General features: G+C 39.1%; 1 protein-coding gene across 4 annotated transcripts in view; it reads right to left on the bottom strand.

Annotated features, from left to right (window-relative positions):
* SOX5 (SRY-box transcription factor 5) overlaps nucleotides 1-24354 on the bottom strand; it is a 1026842-nt gene that overhangs the window by 824940 nt on the left and 177548 nt on the right. For all 4 annotated transcript variants that reach the window (XM_031000926.3, XM_063694118.1, XM_063694117.1 and 1 more), the window contains one exon: nucleotides 7319-7395. The gene's annotated coding sequence lies outside the window, so the exon portion shown is untranslated. The remainder of the gene's footprint in view (nucleotides 1-7318; nucleotides 7396-24354) is intronic.

The raw sequence follows: 24354 nt of genomic DNA, 5'->3' as shown, positions 1-24354 counted from the left end.
CTCAATGATGGCCCCAGTGCATTCTTCTCATACATGAAGCACTGCATGTTGCTTATAAATCAACCTAGAAAAATGTGTGCTTGAGCCCTGAGATTACTCTGCCTGGGTGTGAATCCCGCCCCGCCTCTTACTAGCTATTGAACCATGGCAAGTTATTCAATTTCTCTCTGTCTCCATTTCCTCAGCTGAAAAAGTGGGTATAATAATACTACCTGTTTCATGGAGTACCGTAGGAGGCTTAAATTATATAATACAAGCAAAGCCCAAGAACAATTCCTGGCACAAAGAAAGTCCTCAGTAAATGACAGGTACTCTAAGTATTCTGCACTGAAACAAACAGTGAACCAACAGTGATGAGGCTTTTTCAGATGTTATGTGCGTGTGTGTGCGCGCGCGCGTGTGTGTGCATGCACGTGCGCACACGCACATGTGCACACGCACATGTGCATAAATCTACAGGTCTTGCATTTAAATTTAAACCCCTATAAGAAAAAGTGGAATTTTAAATGATGGTTAAAATTGACAGGACAAACAAACTGAGCCCTGCAAAGACCTCTATCAGCACTAGAATCTCCCCATAGTCTAGCCTGTCTGGTACAGCAGTCTCTCTGGGATTTCAGTTCAGGCTTACCTGAGTGTACAGCAGCAACAAGGTAGAACAGGCTTTCTTCTTCTACTCCAAGAGTCCAGAGCTACACTGATGACACAGGGATGGGCAGAGACTGGAGTGATCTCCCTTCCAGAAGATGAATGGTGCCACTGAGAACCTAAATAACTGTTTTATAAGAGATAATTGGCTTTACTGCTTCTGTGTGACCTTTCTGTCCTATTTCCTCTAGAGGGTTTGATGGTGGGTGGGTAAGTCAACTATGCAGCTAAGTCAGCTAGGCAAATAAGTGTTTTGACTACAGTGCCTACAAATATAGAGATATGTGCATATGTATGTTCTTTCCCATGCATGCACCAGGATAGCTCCAGAGTATGACAATTAAAAGTACGTTACAGAAGTCATAAGGGGCACATTTGGATATTTCCTTCAATATCACAGCCAAAAAAATAATGTTTGTTATTACAAGTCACACATACAGAGTGCTTTCAGTCCCATCATCTTTTCACTTGGGGATTTCCTGCTAAGATTTAGTCCTTTTGTGCAAGACAGTAACCTCTAGGTTTTAAAATTACTGATCTTGTATTTTCAGTCACTGTAACAGCCTATTTGGACTGACTTCACGGGTAACCAGATCAATTGTGTAGACATTAATACTTAAGAGGGCGTGGGGAGAGGGAATCAACTGGAACACTCAGCCTATAAAATGGACTATAAAATCACTATCAGAATAGACACTATAGACAAAATAGAATTCTTCACAGCCCAGTTCTCCCTTACACAAATTAGTGCATAGTACAACTCAAATCAGCCCTGATGACAGGACTGTGTGATCAGGTAAGGAGTCGACACCAGGAAACTAATATTAACCTGGCTGGTCAGTTATAGGCGTGCTACCCTTTCCCCTGTAACTCAATACTTTAGATGAGTTTGATATTTAATAATTAGTTAGATATTTTATTCAGGGATTTTTCTCTCAAATTCTATAGGATCTCAGAAAGAAAATCAAGTGGGCTAAGAAACCACAGTGGAAAAAAAAAAAAAAAAGGAGGGCTATTAGCATAACAGCATTATACATATAATAAAGTGTCTTGATCCACCAGTAGAATTAAGTGATTTGCAAGACCCAATTCCTCAAATTCATCATTCACAGATATGTAAAAACATGTAATCAAATATTATTTCTATTATACACTATATAAAAATATATGAAATATTGATATTAAAACATTTATAATTATAGAGCTACTAACTTTATCCCTAATGTTATTTAAATAATGAAAATTCACCTGTGAAATAACATCTACTAAATTTTGATAAGTTGGTTTTACTCATGCTTTTTTCCTGTTTGTGCTGCTTTTTCCCCTTTTCTCTCTCACCAGACTCTTGGTTTTACTGAGCAAAAAAAATTAGTAATAATTTAGATTCATTTTTTGGCTACATATATTCAATAGTTTCGCCTTCCCCTCTGTCTCTTCTTTCTGCCATCACTTCTGGAACACAGCCAGAAGCCATGCTGGAGCGGTGCCAGCATGCCCTATTCTTTTGCAATTTGATTGCCTCTGTATACATCTCAGTTAGGCTTACCTAAGTCACCATTTACAATATTGAGTAGAAAGAGCAGGTCGAAACAGTCAGCATTTATAAGCCCACCGGTTACATGATACAAAATATATAGCCAAGTGTAGAATTTATAGCAATAACATTTATGTATCATGTTACTCCTAGGACAATCTAATTTATAAAGTGCCTATTGTGTATACATAAGGAATAATCATAAATCATTTACATTAAACAGTGTCAACTGTTTAACCCAACTTTCCCCCTAAATTCTACAGACTGAGATTAATGAGGATTTTTAAAAGAAGCACATGAAAAAAAAAAAAAAAGTCTGATTCATCTTAGGTGAACAACATACCCATATATAGGAGCAGGTGTCTGTAGTATGATTTAGAATACCTATGGAACATCTCTGGAAAATATTAACTTCCTCTGAAGTAGAGAAATATCCATGAAAGTGAGGTGGGAATGTGGCAAGAGCCCAAATCTGTCACCAATCTCAAGCTTTCTTTTATTTCCTTCTCAGGAAAGAATGGATTTAAAACAAACAAACAGAAAACCTTCAGGCCCTATTGGATCAGTTGTCTGACATGTTTTCATCCACAGGCATTTTTAGAAAACCTGAGACAGATTATTTAGATTAGATGCTTTGTCTCTTTGACTCCTAGTTAGAGAAAAATCCCAACCAGTGACCGAAGCTTTCAAGAGTCCTAAAGTGAAACTCAAAACATGTATGTGAATTTTCTCCCTCTGTTCACTCCTTAGCTCATGTCCTATTCAGAGGGGCAATTGTCTTAAGTAATCTATGCTTTGGGGTTCTCAATGAAACTCATTCTGCTCCTTAAAAGCCCTTAAAATTAATAATAGGAAATGTTTTTACAATTCACATCTGTAAATGCATTTCATCTTATCTGAAACTCACACCTACACAATCTTATGTGATTGGACATCACATAAGAAAAATATGGTTTGGATTTTTCTTACAGTATTTTGATCCTCTATCTTCTGTCCTTAGAAAGGACTACAAGAATGACATAATCTTCTTGCCTTAACCTACACCCTTAAAAATATCCATTGATTTGTGTCAGCCAAAACTGAAGAACAACTTAACATTTTTTCATATATATATATATATATGAATAAATTTGTTCTTTATTCTTTACGTAAGTGAGAAATTCACTTTTCCTCCAGACTCTGTTGATGACTGATATTACTATGGAGAGAAGCAATTCCCTAGCTAGGTTAAAATTAAAACTGGAACTGAAAATCAAAGGAAGGAATGCATAGCAAGAAAATCTGTAAATCACTTTTCTGAGAATGAACTACCTGCTGTTTTCTACTCACAGAAAATTGACACTATGTAAAGATATGTTGTAACCTAGAAAGGAGAACAAAACAAAATCTATACACACACAGAATGATCAGAAATCCATGAACGTCTCAGTCGAAGCAAGAACTGGTGGCAAACAGAGGTTTGGGGAAAGAGTTTATTTTCCAAATAACATGTTAATCTTCATAATCAGATACACAATGGCCTTTGTATAACTATTTTGAAAGCTGATCATCCCCCATAATAGCTGTATTTCAGTGGCATTAATTGGTAGGGGAAAAATGATATATTTCTCCACAACTTGGGCATATTAAACTTGAGGAGCAGTAATGACTCATTTTTTTTTTGGTTCAAAAGTTTATTCATTCATGAGAAACAGTGCTAAATTCACAGGGTTTTCATTTGTGCAAAGAGACAAAAGGTGACACACTGTACCATCTTTATTTAACATATTTATTCTTTAAAAATATCTGGTAAACAAGGAATTCTTTCCCATTTTTGAGTGATATTTTGAGTTGCTCAAGAGGAAAAACTGTTATGTTCAAGTGAAGCAACTTAAAACTCCAGGCTGACTCCTTCTTTCAAGAAACTAAGGAATCTATGTAACAATAAAGCATAATTATGACTTCCATCTCAGTGAGAGCTACTCTTGTCTTCACCTTGTTAAAAGGTTAATTTCTTCCCAATTGCATAGAAAAATAAATGATCACCATGTAGGCATTTAGAAAGTACCCATGTTTTCCTATGACTGACCTATACCTTCTATCAATTCTGTCTAAATTACTCAATTAAAAATAATTATTAAGAAAATAAGTGACTTCATCAACATGTTCCAAAATAAAATATGGATAAGAAGAAAAAAAATCAGCTAATCCGCACAAAATTTGATATAATTATTGAAAATGATTTTCTTTACAAATTACTTTAATAGACTTGATTAATACTTTTTTAACTGAAGTTGAAGAGATTTGGGATACATATAGACACAGGCTTCTATAGCAATAAAAGCTATTGAATCAACATTAGGAAACTTCTTTTCCTAATATGTCTTTTTATGTTGCCAGTGTAAAGTGCTTACCTTAAATAAAAGATTTTGCCTAGTTTTTTAATACAAATACTAGCAAAGAAGCACCCCCAAGGCTGAACCACTCATTTCCACTTTAGTTAACAAAATGATGTAACTTGCTTTTATTCTTAATTTGGTATTATCATTTAAACTACTTGTTACATATTATCCTCATTTTGCCTCTTTATTCAGGAAATAGTCCCAGTAACAACTCATTATCCTGGATGGCTATGGGTATCAATGCTGTTTTTGTTTGTTCTAGAAGGCATCAATTCAATGTCACTATTAGAGTTTCTTATCCTAGAACCCACAGATTGCTAGGAAATCCGAAGGCTTCTAGAATGACATGCAAATTTTCATGTATATGTGCCCATTGTGATTTTTCTGGCAGCAATCCATTCTTTCTCTGCTACCTAGCATTAATGCAGCCTCTTTCAGTTAATGGTACCCTATTTCCTTCTGGGATACAAATCCAATGCCTAGTCCATGAAAATTACAAAGGTGATTCTGCTCTCTGCTCCAAGAGAGGGGCACAGGATTAATTCAGTGATCTAATCAGAATGAATTAGGACAAAGACAGTTTTGATAGGGCTTCTGGGAAAGGCATCTTCTCTTTTTCAGCTTGAAGCCTGAGAGGATGTTACAGTTGAAGCAATGCCCCTGCCACCATCTTGCTACCAAGTGAAGTCAGAGACTGAAGCTGTATTAGTGGAAACTGAGAGATGGAGAGAAATTGAATTCTCTTTACTTTATTTTAATTCAGAAGTTAGAACTGTGCCTGGATTTTTCATATGTTAGTAAAGCACATGCACGCACATTCATACTATCCTATTCCATAATATTTGCATAGCTGACTCCTTCTTCAGTGTAACTATTACTGGCTTTCTTTGACCTTTCCTATCCAGTGTAAATTCCCCCCTGTACTCTGTACTCTTGACTGCAGTCCATCCTACCTGTCTTTAATCTTATTACATATTATCAAAATTACATGCCTTATGATGTTCATTAATTTGGTACAGAGGAATTTTGTCAGTTTTCCAGTCCTTTTCAATTAAATTTACACAATGCAGGATTATTTTCTAGTGGAGAAAAAGACAGAGAGAAAGCAAATGGGTAGAGGAAGGAGAAAAGAAAAAAAAAGGAAGAAAAATAGGCTTTAAAAACTGACAGTTCAAATAGCCATGTAGTTAAGTTTCATTTAATGGTGACACAAATCGAGATTTTGTTTAGACACATATAAGAAAATCCATTTTGCTTAAGTATCTTTAGCAGATATTAGTAGGAAATAATTTTTATGCATTCTGATCTCAATTACAACCAGACTTAGCTGACATAATTATGGGGCCCCTAAAAGTGACTGCTGAGGTTTAGAAGCACTTGCCACTTCCTATGAGCTGGCTCTATAAATGCCAAGAGTGAGTATTTTAAATTAAATGAATAGATTAATAAACATCTTTGGAATATCCATCATTAAGGCTGATTTATGTTCTGTTGCCAGCAGTAATTCAAAGAAATGCCACGCTATTCAAAAAATATTGCATGTTGTCGTACCACTTTGCCAATGTTATGACACCACATAAGTATGACAATATCTATATTCTTTTGCAGTACTAACTATACACAAAAGCCAATAGATATTAAACCACTTTAAGTTTACATGGGCATCAGCATGGGAACAACTCATATTTATAACTCTGATGAATGGCCTTTCATTTGTAAATTTATAGTGTATCCATAATTTCTTAGGAAACCAAGAGGTTCATTCAAAAAATTGCCACAACATTTATCTATGCAAAGATGATGGATATGGTTTATGTAATTAAATGCTTTTAAAAATTAAAATCATATTGCCAAGAAAAGAGACACGTTCTTTCCTGGTTTCCTAACATTTTAATATGATCAGAATTGCACTCTCAGCAGTTATGATGTTCAATCTAAACAGTGTATTAACACTTATTAAATATATCCAAATACATCCTTGTTAGAGTTGTGTAGCATTTTCCTGAACTACTGGAAATTAAGTTCAACTTAAATTTCTTATCTTATTTTCTAATTCTATTCCCCTACAACGAACTATAAAAGATAGAAAGCAGCATTAGAATATAATAGTTTTTGTTTATATTTACTGCATTTACTGTATTTAGTTCTTCAGGACTACTCAAGGCATCCTGCATGGTTACTGTAAGAAGAAACTATTATAATTTTTATTATGACTCAAATAAAATACATATTTTGGCAAAAATCAACATTAATTAAGGAAGGAAAGATACATTTTATCCCAATATAGACTTTGCTCAATTGGAGGAACTGATGAAGTAGGAGAAGATGAAAGATAGCAATTATCAATAAAGTAACCAATAAAAAGCAGAATGGTCAATGTTTTATGTGTGAAGAAGAAATGTACATTGTTGCTAATGTGTGATGTGCTTTGGTGGCATTTCTAGTCTACTTTCATTTGCCTTCAATTACACACAAGTGTAGGAAGTACAGACATGTCTCAGTGGCTTTTTAAAATTTAATCTGCCCTATTACTACAGAATCTACAAAAATTGAACCTGTTTTTTATCGATTTGGTTATATGAGAAACAATCTCCAAATTACCAACATTTTTTAGCATTAGTACATTCAGTAAAAGGAAAAATTGTGCCAAATATTTGCAAAATTTATTTGCTAAATACTTTTTACATATTAGCTCTCTACACACTACATAACACAAGCATCATATTAAAAATAACAGAATAAACATTGTACATACCCCAGTAGGTCGCTAACTCCTTGTGGGCAGGAACATATTTTTCATCATCTTTGGGTCACCAATGGCCAGCACAGCACCTGGGATATAACACACACCCCATAAATGAGTTTGCATTCATTAAATGGTACAGTGCTGATTGGATTCCATTTGGAAGGTATGAATTCAACGAAGTAACCATCCATATATCAACCTTCTTCCTGTATATCCTACATTATTAAAGGAGCACTGCACATTCTTATAAATCTAAATGACAACTTTATTCTAAAAACTCAATTCTTGAGAATAATTGCTTCTAAATGGTTACTATATTACATATCATTATACTCTTTCAGTTTTGGTGGAAGCAACCCAGTGAAGTGTTTGAGATGTCCTTTGGAGTTAGGCCAACAGAGGTCCAAACCCTGGTTCCACCACACTATATATACAGTGTTGGATAAATGACTTAATCTTGCTAAATCCAGCTGTCTGTAAAGTAAGGGTAACTGTAGTGTCTTTCTAATAATGTTGTTCAAAGGTTTAAAGGAGACAACGCCTAGCATGCTGTCTGACACACAGTATACCGTCTTCATCTTCCCCCTTCCCTCCTCATTGGTGGAGTGAAGAATTAACCTTGGCCAAAGAGATGGGCATCTGCCTTCAGCTATGAGAACATGATCTCCTGAACTCAAAATGTCACAGGAGTGTCTTTGTTTGGCTGAAGGCTTTGGCCACTGAACAGTCTAACAATGTGATTTACAGTGGGTGGTTTGGGCCAAGCAGTATCAGTTTTGCCTCTCGAAGGGGCCAGAAACTAAAACTTTCAGCCCAACACCAACATTCAAAAGGGGTTGGACACTAAAGGTCAGGCATGTAGGGGACAGTATGTAGTCAAGTCCCACTAAAAACTCTGGACACCAAAGGCTCAAGTGAGCTCCCCTGGCTGGCAATGCTCTGTTCATACTGTCACACATCGATGCCTGGAAAGTGACATATCCTGACTCCATGGTGAGGACAACAGAAGCTCTGTCTCTGGTAATTCCCCAGACTCTACCTTACATATTTCTTCTCTTCGTTGAATTTAATCTGTCTCCTTTTCTTAAAACAAACCATAACTGTGAGTATAACAGCTTTCAATGCATTCTGAGTCTTTCAAGCAAATTGCTGAAGCTGAGGTTGGTTTTGGGAACCCACTAAACCTGCAATTGATGTCAGAAGTGGGGATTATATTGTGCAGAGAACTGGCTTCCTCTAATCTTGACACTAACAATAGAGTTAGTTAAACTTGCCCACTTTCCTCCTTTAAATCTACAAAGTCCAAAAAACTTCGAAAGCTAGCTTACTTTACCACTCAAGTGAACTTATTAAAAAAGATCTCACTGTTAAAATTCACTTTGACTTGATATTTACATATAAATTATATCCCATTGCTTATTTTTTCTCACACAAACAGTAAAAGCCATTCCTTCCCTATTCCCAATAATAGATATAGAAATTGTTTTGGGGTTTTTGTTTTGTTTTGGTAAAGTGAATGGTAGTAACATTTAGAAATGAATGAATCACACACAAGTAAAACTTCTAAATATTATTAGTAGTAGATCTGTCAAAGTCAGATGTTAGAAAATAAACTTCATTAAAAGATGTACTGGTTTTTGGCCGTGTGCGGTGGCTCACGCCTGTAATCCCAGCGCTTTGGGAGGCCAAGACGGGTGGATCATGAGGTCAGGAGATGGAGACCATCCTGGCTAACACAGTGAAACTCCGTCTCTACTAAAAATACAAAAAAAATTTAGCCGGGCGTGGTGGCAGGCCCCTGTAGTCCCAGCTGCTCAGGAGGCCGAGGCAGGAGAATGGTGTGAACCCAGGGGGCGGAGCTTGCAGTGAGCTGAGACTGCGCCACCGCACTTCAGCCTGGGTGACACTGCAAGACTCCGTCTCAAAAAAAAAAAAAAAAAAAAAAAAAAAAAAGATGTACTGGTTTTGGCCAGGCACAGTGGCTCATGCCTGTAATTCCGGCACTTTGGGAGGCGAAGGCAGGTGGATTGCTTGATGCCAGGAGTGTGAGACCAGCCTGGCCAATATGGCGAAAACCTGTCTCTACTAAAAATACGAAAATTAGCCAGGCATGGGGGCACGCGCGTGTAGTCCCAGCTACTCGGGAGGCTGAGGTGGGAGAATCGTTTGAACTCAGGAGGCAGAGGTTTCAGTGAGCCAAGATCGTACCATTGTACTCCAGCCTGGATGACAGAACAAGATTCTGTCAAAAGACAACAACAACAAAATGACTGGTTTCTTAACAAAATATTAGTTAAATCACATATTCCTTGTATTTCTCCTAAGTGCTTTGGTTGTTCCATGCAAGAAAATGCCTTGTTAATTTTTTTTAAACAAATGACAATTTGGTAGAGAGAATAGGAAGAACACCCCAAAGATCCTACTGAAATGTTGAATATGCTCAGGTTAATGCCCAGGAATGTGAATATAATGGATTTTATTCCATGAATAGGTTATATTATATAACACAGGTGATTTTGAGACAGATTATCTACATGGCCCTTACCTAATCAATTACGTATGTCTTTTACATTTTAGTCTAGAAGTCGAAGAGAAAATGGAGATCTGAAGCACGAGAAGGATTTGGCACACCACTGATGTCTTCAGAATAGAAAGTACACATGGCAAAGAATATAGGCAGCCTCTAGGGCCTACGGACAAGCCCTAGCTAACAGCCAGCAAGGAAGCAAGGACTTCAGTCCTAAAAACACAAAGAACTGAATTCTGCCAAAAACAAGTATAAGTTCGGAGACAGACTTTTTCCTCCCCAGGGCTACAGACAAAAACTCAGCCTGGACAACCTTGATTTTAGCCTCATGATACCCTGAACATAAAACCCAACCAGGCTGTGTTGGATTTCTGACCTTCAGACCTGTGAGCCAATAAATGGGCATTGTTTTAAGCCACTAAATTTGTGATAATTTGTTATACAGGATCACAGCCTTCTGCAAGTCTTATATTAACTTCTCTTTAGTCTTTCACCCTGCAAACAGGAGTCAGTTATGGGCTACGTTTCCTTAACCATATAGACACCAGATTGCTATTCCTGAAACTGACAATTCTTGTACCCACTCTGAATAACAAATACAAAACAAGGTACTAAGTTGTATGTAAAGAGATCATTTGTGCCAGGCGTGGTGGCTCACACCTGTAATCTCAACACTTCGGGAGGCCGAGACGGGCGGATCACCTGAGATCAGGAATTCCAGACCAGCCTATCCAACATGATGAAACCTCATCTCTACTAAAAATATGAAAATTAGTCGGGCATGGTGGCACACACCTATAGTCCCAGCTACTCGTGAGGCTGAGGCAGAAGAATGGCTTGAACCCAGGAAGTGGAGGTTGTAGTGAGCCGAGATCATGCCACTGCACTCTAGCGTGGGTGACAGAGTGAGACTCTGCCTTTTTAAAAAAAAAAAAAAAAAGAGAGAGAGAGATCATTTGGAAAACTCAACTGCCTTCCTCCTGTGAGAAATGAACTCAAATACACAGTAAATTACTTCCAACTTTTCTTAGGTCTTTTTAAAAGGTGAAAGTAAGTGGTAACTGCTGCTTCTTTTTTCATATTATTATACTTTAAGTTCTGGGGTACATGTGCAGAACGTGCAGGTTTGTTACATAGTTATACACGCGCCATGTTGGTTTCCTGCACTCATCAACCCATCATCTACGTTAGGTATTTCTCCTAATGCTATCCCCACCAGCCCCCCAGCCCCCAACAGGCCCCAGTGTGTGATGCCGCCTACTCCTGTGTCCATGTGTTCTCACTGTTCAACTCCCACTTGTGAGTGAGAACATACAGTGGTTGGCTTTCTGTTCCTGTGTTTGCTGTGAATGATGGTTTCCAGCTTCATTCATGTCCCTGCCAAGGACATGAATTCATCCTTTTTTATGGCTACATAGTATTCTATGGTGTCTAATGCCACATTTCCTTTATCCAGTCTATCACTGATGCACATTTGGGTTGGTTCCAAGTCTTTGCTATTGTGAACAGTGCCACAATAAAGATACATGTGCATGTGTCTTTATAGAGTGATTTATAATCCTTTGGGTATATACCCAGTAGTGGGATTGCTGGGTCAAACTGTATTTCTAGTTCTAGATCCTTGAGGAATCACCACACTGTCTTCCACAATGGCTAAACTAATTTACACTCCCACCAACAATGTAAAAGCGTTCCTATTTCTCCACATCCTCTCCAGCATCTGTTGTTTCCTGACTTTTTAATTGCTGCTTCTTTAAACAGACTTGGGGATGGGTGCAGTGGCTCACGTCTGTAATCCCAGTACTTTGGGAGGCCAAGGTGGGTCGCCTGAGCTCAGGAGTTCAAGACCAGCCTGGGAAAAATGGCAAAACCCCATCTCTACCAAAAAAAAAAAAAAAAAAAAAAAAAAACTGCTGGGTGTGGCGGCACAGGCCTGTGGTCCCAGCTACTTGGGAGGCTAAGGTGGGAGGATGGTGTAAGCCTGGGAAGTGGAGGCTGCAGGGAGCCGAGAACGCACCACTGCACTCCAACCTCGGTAACAAACCTGAGACCCAGTGTCAAGAGGAAAAAAAAAAACCAGACTTGGAAAACAACCATATGTTCAGTGCAAAGTCTAAGTATTTGGAATGTGGGGATCATTGAAAAGGAATCTCTTCCAGTAGTTTTTCTAGAATATGTTTAGAATATGTTCCTATAGTTGCTCCCTATCTCATTCTCTTTCTATTCACTTACTGCAACACTACCATATTTTTTATAAAACACTAATCTTATCGTGTTGTGTCCTTGCTCAAAATGACCAAGTTAAATGACCTTCAAGATAAAGTCATTCATTCATTCATACAATATTTCAGTGTGTACAATATGCTAAATTCTGTGTTAGTTGAAGTCAGCATTCTTTAAAGAAATTTAGTTTCCTTTTCTTAAACATATGCAAGGTATAACAGGCAACTGGGTTGAAGCTGTATTTTTATCACCACAATAAATATATTCTTATTTTAAAATTGATATTATTTTTGGTTGACAAATCATAATTATATTACATTTATAAAGTAGAATGTTATATTTTGATATATGCATATGGGTGTATAGCTATGCACACATACACAGATATCAAAATGGATATATATAGATATCTATATGTAAGTAGATATAGATTCTTAAACCATGACTAAAGGAATATTGAAATTATTTACTTTTTGAAACTAAGGTGACTGCCACTCGTAACAGATATGTTACTTTCTGAAATATTTCCAGATGCAGTTCCATATCATGTAAGTCTTATTCTTGCTGTCCCTAGATTAATGGCCTTTATCCTTTCAAGAGGAGGTCGGCCACCCTCTAGAACAGAGGGGCCACTAATCGGCTTTGAGTTTCAGAGCTAACCTTTGGAAATCTTAGATAACAAACTCGAATGACAGAATTTGAGAGTGAAAAGCAGTGAAGATCTCCAAGATATGTCCCTTTACAAAACAAAAGCAAAATGCAGATCATAAACAGCCAGTGTGGGAGCTCTCACACACCTAGGGAGGAAGAAGAGAGAATATTGGGCAAAGAAAGAGGTAGAAGAGGGATGAAGAGCTCAGAGGCGGGGTTCAGGCTTTCTCCATATTGGTATTAATATTTGGCTTCCAGGGCAGTGGTGCAGAAGCCTGTCAGTGGCACAAAGGAATCCGCGGCCCTGTAGGCTGACTGTCCTCTTTCATTGACATTTCTTGGTGGCAGGAGTTGAGGGTGGTAGCGAGAGCACAGGACTGTCTGGGAATCCCTGTTTTTAGCCTTGTGTCCATCTAACCTGGTGAGAGAGAAAAAAAAGCCACTGCTAAAGGAAGGAAAACGTCCGGATTGACTGAGTTAAAGTTGGTTATTTATTCTTCGTAGTTGGTGCACATGTGCAGGGAAACTGAAAAGTCCTATGCTCTGTTCTGCCCTCTCCAGACCACCACACACACACACACACACACGCGCGCGCACATGCATGCACAAAACAGAGGAAGACTGAGGAAGCCCTGGCACGGGGAGAAAAGGGGGACCCTCAAGTCCAAAGGCAATGGTAGGTCAGCAACAGATTCACTGGCTCAAAGTCCAGGTGGGGCCAATTGCATCAGCAGCTGATCCAACAAGGACAGAGCCCCTCAGGGTAGAGACCAGATTAGGGTGCAGAATCCAGGAAGGACACAGAGGTCAACTCAAGGACCAGCATGAATAAATGTGACAGCCCACACTCCCAGCCCTAGCCACAGTGATACAGCCTCCCCCAAAGATGGTTTCTTTAGTTGGGACAGAGGCAGGGCCTGCACTAGAGTGAGATTTGTGCAGTCACTAGGGTGACATGCAATTAAAAGAGGCATCATTGTTCTCAGGGCCCTGTGGGTGCAGGGTTGGCACCTGAGAGTGGTGTCTCTTATTTTTATTTATTTATTTTTTTGAGACAGAGTCTTGCTCTGTCGCCCAGGCTGGAGTGCAGTGGCGCAATCTCGGCTCACTGCAAGCTCCACCTCCTGGGTTCACGCCATTCTCCTGCCTCAGCCTCCCGAGTAGCTGGAACTACAGGCGCCCGCCACTACGCCCAGCTAATTTTTTTGTATTTTTAGTAGAGATGGGGTTTCACGGTGTTAGCCAGGATGGTCTCGATCACCTGACCTCGTGATCCACCCGCCTCAGCCTCCCAAAGTGCTGGGATTACAGGCGTGAGCCACCGTGCCCTGCAAGAGTGGTGTCTCTTTACATTTTGCATCCTAGGCCCCTCCTTCACTCCATCCTGCTCCTGGGCCTGAAAGGGGAAATGGAAAAACTAATAAACAAAGAGGATTTGACACAGCTATTTTGTGTTCACTTTTTATTCCCTTTCAACCTGCCCAGTAAGGTGAGGGGTCAAAAGCGAGAATAAGGCCGGGTGCGGTGGCTCACGCCTGTAGTCTTAGCACTTTGGGAGACCGAGGCAGGTGGATCACCTGAGGTCAGGAGTTCGAGACCAGCCTGGCCAACACGGTAAAACCCCATCTCTACTAAAAATTAAAAAAAATTAGCTGGGCATGGTGGTGGGCACCTGTAACCTCAGCTACTTGGCAGGCTGGGGCAGGAGAATCGCTTGAACCCAGGAGGTGGATGTTGCAGTGAGGCAAGATCACGCCATTGCACTCCAGCCTAGGCAACAAGAGTGAAACTCTGTCTCAAAAAAAAAAAAAAAAAAAAAAAAAGTGAGAATACATTATGGAAACAGCTCTATTTTTCTTTGTATATTAAAGTGGATGAACTTTGACCCCAATAGATGTGTCTCAAAAATTATTACACTATTTTATCAAATATTTCCCTATTTAAATTACTCCAACCGCTTTTAAAGTCTTTTTTTTCTTTCCACCTTCTCTAAGTATATCAGGTCCTCTTCTTCCCACGCTATTGAAAATTACATGTTATCTCACTCAACATACAAAAGGAACCAAGCACTTCAATTTCCTAAGATTCACTAAGAAAGATGACCACTTCTACGCACTGCCAGCCTGAAGCGTATTTCCTAGCATCCTCTTCTGAAGTCTGCCAAAAAGATGCACAATCTAAAATCTAAAACTGTCATAAATCTGAGATACTATGGCAACTTGCCTAATTTAAACCTTTAAAATGTGCGTCATTGCTCCTTTTACAAATTCCAAGAACTTTTGCATTTTTTATCTAACACAGAGGTACTTGTGGAGGTAGCAGGGTTGCACTGGAACCCGCAGCTGGAACCCATGGGCCTTATTCTCTGTGGTTTACCAGTTAGCTGAGGGTTCTTGGATGAGTCACTTGATCTTTCAGGGTATTACGTTAATCACATGAAAGAGCTGGTCGACACAACCTCTAAAGTTCCATCCTGCCCTAATATTTCTATCTTAAGTAGATGATAACTTCTGATGGCATCTTAACCTTGCAAATTCATGAATATAGGCACCAAAAAGCTAAACAATTTGCCAATCATGGTAGGAGAACTGGTAGCATGAAAAGACAGAGATGGTAAATGAGACTCAGATGGTCAATAATAATCATAAAAGCAAACATTTAGATATTTTATAGTAGCTCCTATGAGTAGGCAATGTGCTAAGCATTGTCATGTGTTACCCGCCTTAATTCTCAGAACGATGCTATGGGAGAGGTACCTTTTTTTTTTTTTTTTTTTTTTTTTTTTTTTTTACAGAGTCTCACTCTGTCACCCAGGCTGGAGTATAGTGGTGCAATTAAGACGCACTGCAGCCTTGATCTCCTAGGCTCAGGCAATCCTCCCACCTCAGCCTCCTGAGTAGCTAGGATTACAGGTGTGTGCCACCACGCCCAGCTAATTTTTTGAATTTTTTTTTTTTTTTTTTTTGTAGAGATGGGGTTTTACCATGTTGCCCAGGCTGGTTTTGAACTCCTGGCCTCAAGCGATCCTCCCACCTCAGTCTCCCAAAGTGTTGGGATTACAGGCATAATCTCGACATGGCCCCACTGGGCCAGCCATCCTCTGCCCTAAACCTCTATCTTTGATGCATTTCTCCTCTTGCAGATATAGATTTGTCATGTTCCGCATCATTCATCTGACTGAAAACCAATATGCCAACTGCAGCCCATACTGTGTACTACAGCAAAAGCACACTGCTCTTATCCATTGGAATATGGCTCCACAATCAAAAGTTTAATTTTTGCTCCTTTCCAACATACACTGACAGGGAGAGGTACTTTTATTGTATTCATTTTATAGATGAGAAAACTGGCACAGAGAGATTAAGAAATGTGCTCAAGTTCACACAGCTAGAAAGTCTTCAGCTAGCTCTGCTCCCCCTATTCACTGCATCCAAAACAATTCAATTAAAATATAATGAAAAGTGCATGACAAACAAAATTCTAGAATCACTGTACGTTACAAATAATTAACATAACCATTTCTGAAACTAAAACTAACTAAGAATGCAGAAAAATGTTACTGAAAATTTACTTTCATGAGGTATCAGTGCATAGACGCAAAGTTGAAATTGGAAGACATAATCATGTGTTCATTTTATTCTAAAGATAAGAAAAATGAGTTGACTTATGGTAGTGGCAGGACTGTGCCTGGAACCCAAGTACCCTCTTTTCCAGCCTCATGCTCCTTTCACTGTTTTCCTAATACATATTTTTGGAAAGACAACACGGGTTGAGAATGCGGGCTCTGAAATTAGACTGCTTGGTTTGAATTCCTGTTCTCATTCACTAGCTGTATAATCTCTTGCCTCAGTTTCCACATCTGTAAAGTCTGAGAAACAATAATAGCTACTGCATGTGGTTGTTGCAATCCTCACATCAAACACTTAGAACCATCCCTGGTACCCAGTAAGCCCCTAATGAGTGCTGGTCTTCATTATTACCACAATAGCAATAGAACATTTGGAAAATCGGAAGGTCAAAAGGTCAAGAGCCACTCAACAGCTTGGCAAGGAGAGCATAAAAGGCATGTAAATCGCATATGAGGTATTCCAGACTTTTCATGTAAAAACTCCATTCCTTACTCGCCTAAGCACACCATGGAAACAACAGAAGTAAATAAATTGTTGTGGGGACTAGAGATGCAGAAATCCTAAAAGTAATTTTACTGGCAAAGTTTTAGGTAGAATTCCTAGCTTCCAGCCTTAGCTTCATCATTGATAGTTGAGCTGTGGAAAGTCAAATTTCATCTTTGTGTCTCAGTTTCCTTCTGAGAGCTTCCCTATCCAGGGATACTTTTCAAAGTTTCTCAAATTTCATTAATAACCGGGGTCTAGAAGGAGATTCCATATATTAATTTTAAAAATTCTAACCAAATGAACAATGTACAATCTTGATTCCCAAAACTTTTCTTCATTCTATTTTGCATCCGATTTCCTGCCATTATTAACTCGGTTCTGATTATAGAAAAACATACATAATTTGCAATTCAAACAGTCTTTAATCTTAAAAGGGTTTCCATTGTGGAAGAGAGAACAAGTTCCCCTAGCTCTGTCCTTGGCATAGCCCATCACTTGCTCAAGGGATCTTAACTCATAAAGGAGGAGCACTGTATAGCTTTAAAATGACTTCATTCCCATATTTACATATTTTTAATAGGGCTATGATGAATCTCCTTCCGCTTGACTCCTATTTTGAGCTGTGATATTTTAATCTCCATTCTTGCTGCAACTTAGCAGATGAATGTGCAGTGTGACAGAGCTCAGAGGAAATAGTATAAATAAAGCAAAGTGGAGCTATGACATCTCACATTTTATAGCTTTTTTATTGTAGCCGAAGCATAAACAGAGCACAGCTGTGTTATACTTACCGCTGTGAGCACTCCCTCAATCCGCACCCCCTGTTGCTTTTAAAAAGACAGTGCTCTTATTCAAAAAGCTTTGGCTGTGGGTAACATGGCCCCACCAGGCCAGCCATCCTCTGCCCCAAACCTCTACCTTTGACGCATTTCTCCCCTTACAGATGTAGATTTGTCATGTTCCGCATCATTCATCTGACTGAAAACCAATATGCCAACTGCAGCCCATACTGTCCCTACAGCAAAAGCACACAGCTCTTACCCATTGGAACACGGCTCCACAAACAAAAGTTTAAATTTTGCTCCTTTCCAACATACACTGCACCCAAATAATTTATGCACCCTCTCTTACTAGGAGACAGGAAATTAGCTGAAAGTATTCAAAACAGTGCACTCTCTTAATGAGAGCCCCCTTTTAAAATGAAGAAGTTGTATTTCTCACTTTCAAGTTAACTCTTAGTCATGTTTGAGTGAAAGTTGGAAATGCCAAAAAGGCCAAATAGAGTGAAAGTTAAAAGAGTGGTGTTGAGATGAACAAAATAATTCTACGTGCTAATGCAATCATCAGGTTTTAGAATGTTTCAGGCTGGTTACGTATTTCAATCATTCTGAAGAAGACAGTATGACGGATAGCATGCACCCTCTATCCTCTAGCAACTGAGATTATATAATATGGCTGATTTGTCCAGAACAGGCACCTGATCTAATCCAAGCCAATCGGAGTCCTTCCTTAAGATATTTGATTTAAGGAGAATGGATAAAGCAGTGAGCTATAAAATTCCAGTGCTGTCATCAATGGTGACATTTCCTCCCATATGGAGAAATCTCTATTGCAGCAAGAAAGAGTGAAGCCGACATTCAAAGTGACACAGAGACAAGAGAAAGGGATCAAGCCCTGACAGAGTGTGACTCCCGGGTTCCAACTGTTCCTGAGGCCCAACTACATTCCTGTCCTTTCCCCTCCTTGGTTATTTGCCTTCCTTGTATTCCTTTACCCAACAAATTCCAGGCTTATTTCTTAAACTGCCTCAAATCGGATTTTTATCACTTTAAAAAAAAAAAAAGAGTCCTAATTATTACACCTTCCAGAAGATTCTTTTTTTTTTTTTTTTTCTTCAGATGGGTTTAGATTTATTCTTCCTTTTTCAAATACCACCACACTACTTATGGGAGGGAGAGAAAACCCTCTGGGCTTGTAGAGGAATGTGTAATGAAAATTCAAAAGACACATGCATCCAAGTGAAAAGAATATAGGGGCATAGTAGCCTATACACCAGTGAAGTGAAATGAAAGACAGGAAGATTGATTTGCATCATCATTAACATGGAGGGAGAAAAGCACAAGAACACAATAACTGCAAGAACCACCTCCATTGACACACGTGATTGTTTCGAAACAACAGACTCAACTGGGCTAACATAGGGGCAAAGTTGGTATCCCAAGCTTCTCAGCTATCTATCCGCCCAAAGTTGCTCTTCTGCCAAGCTCATTGTTTACCAAGCTGCCAGCCCAGCCCAGGGATCTGATTAGCAATTTGCACTTTTGTGAGAGGATTAACAGAATTCCTTTGTTTTGATGTCGGATTATCAAACTGCATCTTTAAAGAGGTGTGACCTCATCCAGATTCATAAGCCTGCTCCCTTGAGAATGACTTGAATTTTACTCCACTTGCGCAACATATAATTTCATAAAGGAGTTACTGTCAAAACATGGTACTCAATTCTTGATGTGTGTGAAGAAGCACATTTGTAATGTAAATAACCTCAGAAGTTTTGTGATATTTTAAAATAACCCATCTGGTGGGAAAACAAGGATTTTCAACCCATTTGGTTCCAGCACTAGTAAATTAGTGTGCCTCTAACTCATAGAACCCAGAGATAAACTCCATCCCTGGGCTGAGCCTCATGTTGCTTTTATTTTCAAGGGCAAGTATTTTAATTGTCCCAGAGTTCTTGATATATTTTTTTTAAAGGAGGGCAGAATGCATAAGTGAGTAAACTGAGGAAACCAAAGAATTTGGCTGCAAAGTGACAATGATATCAAATCATCTACAGCATAGTTCATATGAAAAAGGAAAATCAAATCAGAGTTTTGTATTTCTAACTGTATTCTGCAACAGTCAGCTAATCAGAAAAAGAAGTCCCTAAAATCTCCATCCAAATTTGAAACAAATCAAATTTCCAAGGGGGGCATCTATAGGGCAAGATGCAACAAATTAAGTGCAGACTTTGCACTACTGTAATCCTTACTTGAGGGGCACTCCCGAATAGAATGAACAAGAACAGTGTGGCCTACGGAGGGCATGCATTACTAGTGTGAAGACCTTATCTTTGGAAGTACGTAAAAGCGCAGCCTGGCCATGACAAATGCCCAAAACGCCAGACACGGCTGCAGATCAAGTTGTGGCTTTACTCATTGACCAACGAAAAACCAAAACAACAAAACAATAACAACATTCTGTTTCATAAAGAGGAAACAAGCATAATTAAATATGTATATTTACTTTTAATATCAATTAGACTGTTATCCTAAAGTTGATAGATTTTAGAATGTTTCTTTCAGTTAGCAAACTTTCAATTATATGTGAGAGTACTAGGCAGGCCCTGATAAATAAGACAGAAGGTGTGTTTGTCTGAAAGCATAGTACATACACACATCTGTTACATCAATAGTTCTTAATGGGTGGTTGTGTGGATTAATTAAATCACATGGAAAATAGTTTTTAAAATACCCAAGTCACGTATTCCCACCTTATAGCCAGTGGATAGGGTGAGAGCATATTTTTCTAAAAAAACTCAATTAGTATTCAATGAATGCCTCCTTAAACAGCTCTCTCTTATATTTAGAAATTGCCCTTCTACGTGGATTATTTCCTAGTCTTGCCTTACTCATGAAATTGGAGAAGTCTTTAAAAAGGTGGATCATGTCTCTTATGAGCCTCATACAGTGACCCACACATAGTTTTGTGTTCAAATATCAAGTTGGATACACAAATTCAAAAGACGGTGGTTAATTAATATGGATGTGATAGATGTATCATAGCAGAGAAAAACTTCAGGGAAAGTAGGAATGAACACTAAAAATAACTAAGAATTTGACTTTAACCCCAAAGCTTCCTACATGGAATTCAAAAAGAAAACAATGTACATTATTTATGACTTCTCTGACCATAAATACAGAACACCAGCCAAAATCGGCCTGAGATTATTCATATATGCAACAAGTATTGTTCCATTTGCGAGGAACTATCCTGGGCTCTAGAGATAGACCAGTAAACAAAACAGAACAAGTTCCTTGCCCTCACGCAGCTAATATTCTTAGGGAGATCAAAAACAAACAAGATAAATGAACATATGTATATACACACATTAAGTTAGGGAAGTGCTAAGGAGAAAAATTAAAGTAGGGAGAAAAGCAAGTCTTTGGTAGTAGAAGGGAGGGCCTCCGTAAGAAGCTGCCATTTGAGTCAAGATTGGAAGAAAGTGTCAGAATGAGTCACGCGGTTAACAGAGCAGAGACCACCACAGGCTGAAGGAACCTGGAGGAGAGCAAAGGCCCCAGGAGAGTTGGTGGCTTCCACCACATAGGAGAAAGAGCAACGGGCAGTATGGTAGTATGGTAGGGAAGAAAATGGCGGAAGGGGAAGTCAATGAGGAAAGGGGGTATGGAGGAAAATGGCGGAAGGGGAAGTCAGTGAGGAAAGGGGGTAAGGGCTGACGCTGCTCCTCAAGGGTCATAGTAAGGACTCCCCTGAGGTAGGAAGCCATTGGAGGTCACTGAGCACAGGATGACATCTGACTAATCTGATTTACACTTCAAAGGTTCACCCTGGCCATGATTTGTGAGAAGACTAAAAAGGAGCCAGTAGAGGAGAAGTCCAGTTAGGAGCCTATAGCCACAATGAGAAATGATGGTGGCTTGACCAGACAGGAAATAGTGGAGGTGGTGAGAGATGCTCAGATTCTGGCACTATTTTGAAGGTAGTTTTGTTGAGGAGTTAGATGTACAGTAAAAGCAAAAGATAGGAGTCAAGGACGATAATGAGGTTTTGGTTCTGAGCAATGGGAAGAATAGATTTACCCTTAACTAAACAGAAGACTTCAGGGACAGCAAGTCTGAGGGACACATAAGGATACCAGTTTTGCATGTGCCAAGCAGAGCTATCAGGTAGTCATGTGGATACGTGTGTCTGGAGTTTAGAAATGAGGTTGCAATGTAAAAGAAATGTATATCCCCAAATAAGATTTGTCCTAGCTCTGACCACTACAAGTGGCAGGTTCCAAATGAGTATATATGTATGTATTTATTGATTGTGCTTGATTGAAAATGCGGTCTCCCTATATTGCCAAGGCTGGTCACCAACTCCTGGGTTCAAGCTATCCTTCCACCTCTCCCTCCCTAAGAGCTGGGATTATAGGTGTAAGCCACCCCGCCTGGCCCAAATGAGTCTTTATTTAAAAGATACAGCAGAATTGACAGTGTCTTTGATGATGGTCTTTAAAAATCACAACTACCTTTATGTAACGATTTGTTTTTAATAGAGATAATTCCTTAAAGCTAATTCTATACAGATAAATCATAAGGAACTAAATTCACTGTCCACATATGTAGTTACATGGGTCCTCCCTTATCCATGATTTTGCTTTCTGTGGTTTCAACTAACTACAGTCAACGACAGTCCAAAAATGTTCAATGGAAAATTCCAGAAATAAACAATTCATAAGTTTTCTATTGTGGGTGTAGCATGATAAAATTTTCCTGCTGTCCCACTCTGTCCTGCCCAGGACATGACTTCTCCTTTTGTCCAGCAAATCCCCACTGTCTATGCCACCTGCCTGTTAGTCACTTAGTAGCAGCTTGGTTATCAGATCCAGCGTCATGGTATCACCATGCTTCTGTTCAAGAAACCCTTACGGCAGCAGTCCCCAAACTTTTTGGCACCAGGGACAGGTTCTGTAGAAGACAATTTTTCCACGGACTGGTTGGGGGGTACTGGGGCTTGGGGAATGGTTTCAGGATGAAACTACCACCTCAGATCATCAGGCATTAGTTAGTGATACGGTTTGGCTGTGTCCCCACCCAAATCTCATCTTGGATTGTGGCTCCCATAATCCCTAAGTGTTGCGGAAGGGAACCTGTGGGAGGTAATTGAATCAGAGGGGCAGTTATCTTCATGCTGCTCTCATGATAGTGAGTTCTCACAAGATCTGATGGTTTTATAAGTGGCTTTTCCCCCTTTGCTTGGCACTTTTCTCTCACGTGCTGCCATGTAAGATGTGCCTCTTCCTCTACCGCCATTATTGTAAGTTTCCTGAGGCCTCTCAAGCCATACAGAGCTATGAGTCAACTGAACCTCCTTCCTTTATAAATTACCCAGTCTCAGATATTTTTTCATAGCAGCATGAGAACAGACTAACACAGTTAGATTCTCATAAGGAGTGCACAACCTAGATCCCTTGCATGCACAGTTCACAATAGGGTTTGCGCTCCTACAAGAGTCTAGTGCCATGGCTGCTCTGATAGGAGGCAGAGCCCAGGTGGTAATGCTGGCTCACCTGCTGCTCACCTCCTGTTGTATGGCCCGGTTTCTAATAGGTCACGGACTGATACCAGTCTGCATCCCAGGGACTGGGGACTCCTGCCTTATGGTACCTCACAATGTGCCCAAAGCATAAGAATCATAGTGATGCTGGCAATTTGGATATACAAAAGAGAAAGGGTAAAGTGCTTCCTTTAAAAAGTGAAAAGGTGAAAATTCTTGACTTAAGAGAAAAAAATCTTATGCAGAGGCTGCTATGGTCCACGGTAAGAACTAATTTATCTGTGAAATTGCAAAGAAGGAAAAAGAAATTAATGCTCATTTTACTGTTGCATCTGAAACAGCAAAAGTTATGGCTGCAGTGCATGATAGGTGCCTAGTTAAGACGAAAAAGGCTATGAACTTTGTGGGTGGAGGACATGAACAGAAATGAGTTCCAACTCATGGGAATGTGTTGCCCCTCAAAGTATTGAGCTTAAATGAAGATTTCAGCAAGGGATCTCCCGAAATGAGTAATATCAAACCATTTACTGGAAACAAGGGATGGTTACACAGATTCTGCAATACAGAAGGTCAGTAGTAGCCTAAGACTAAGTCACAATACCGATGGCATTTATCTCGCTTCATCTCATCATGTGGGCATTGTACCACCTCACATCATCACAAGAAGAAAGCTGAATCCAGTACCTAAGATATTTTGAGAGAGAGAGAGAGAGACAGACCACATTCATATAATTTTATTATGGTATATTGTTATAATTGTTCTATTTTATTATTTGTTACTGCTGTTAATCTCTTATTGTGACTAATTTCTAAATTAAATTTTATTAAAGATATGTATATGTAAGAGAAAACACAGTACAGACTGTCCCCAACTTACAATTCTACTTATGAAGTTTCCACTTTACAATGGTGCAAAACCATTCTGTTTTTCACTTTCAGTAATCAATAAATTACATAAGATATTTAATCCATTATTACAACATAGGCTTTGTGTTAGATGGTTTTGCCAAACTGTTGGTTAATGTAAGTTTTCTGAGTACATTTAAGGTAAATTAGGCTAGCTATGAATGTTTAGTAAGGTAAGTTTACTAAACGCATTTTTGACTTAACAGTATTTTCAATTTACAATGGGTTTATCAGGACATAACCCCATTGTATGTCGGGAGCATCTGATATACGACTAGAGTTAAGATAATCCAGAGAAATAA

The sequence above is a fragment of the Gorilla gorilla genome, chromosome 10, assembly GCF_029281585.2.
Source record: "Gorilla gorilla gorilla isolate KB3781 chromosome 10, NHGRI_mGorGor1-v2.1_pri, whole genome shotgun sequence".
NCBI lineage: Eukaryota > Metazoa > Chordata > Mammalia > Primates > Hominidae > Gorilla > Gorilla gorilla.
This window is presented reverse-complemented; position numbering and strand designations above follow the sequence as displayed.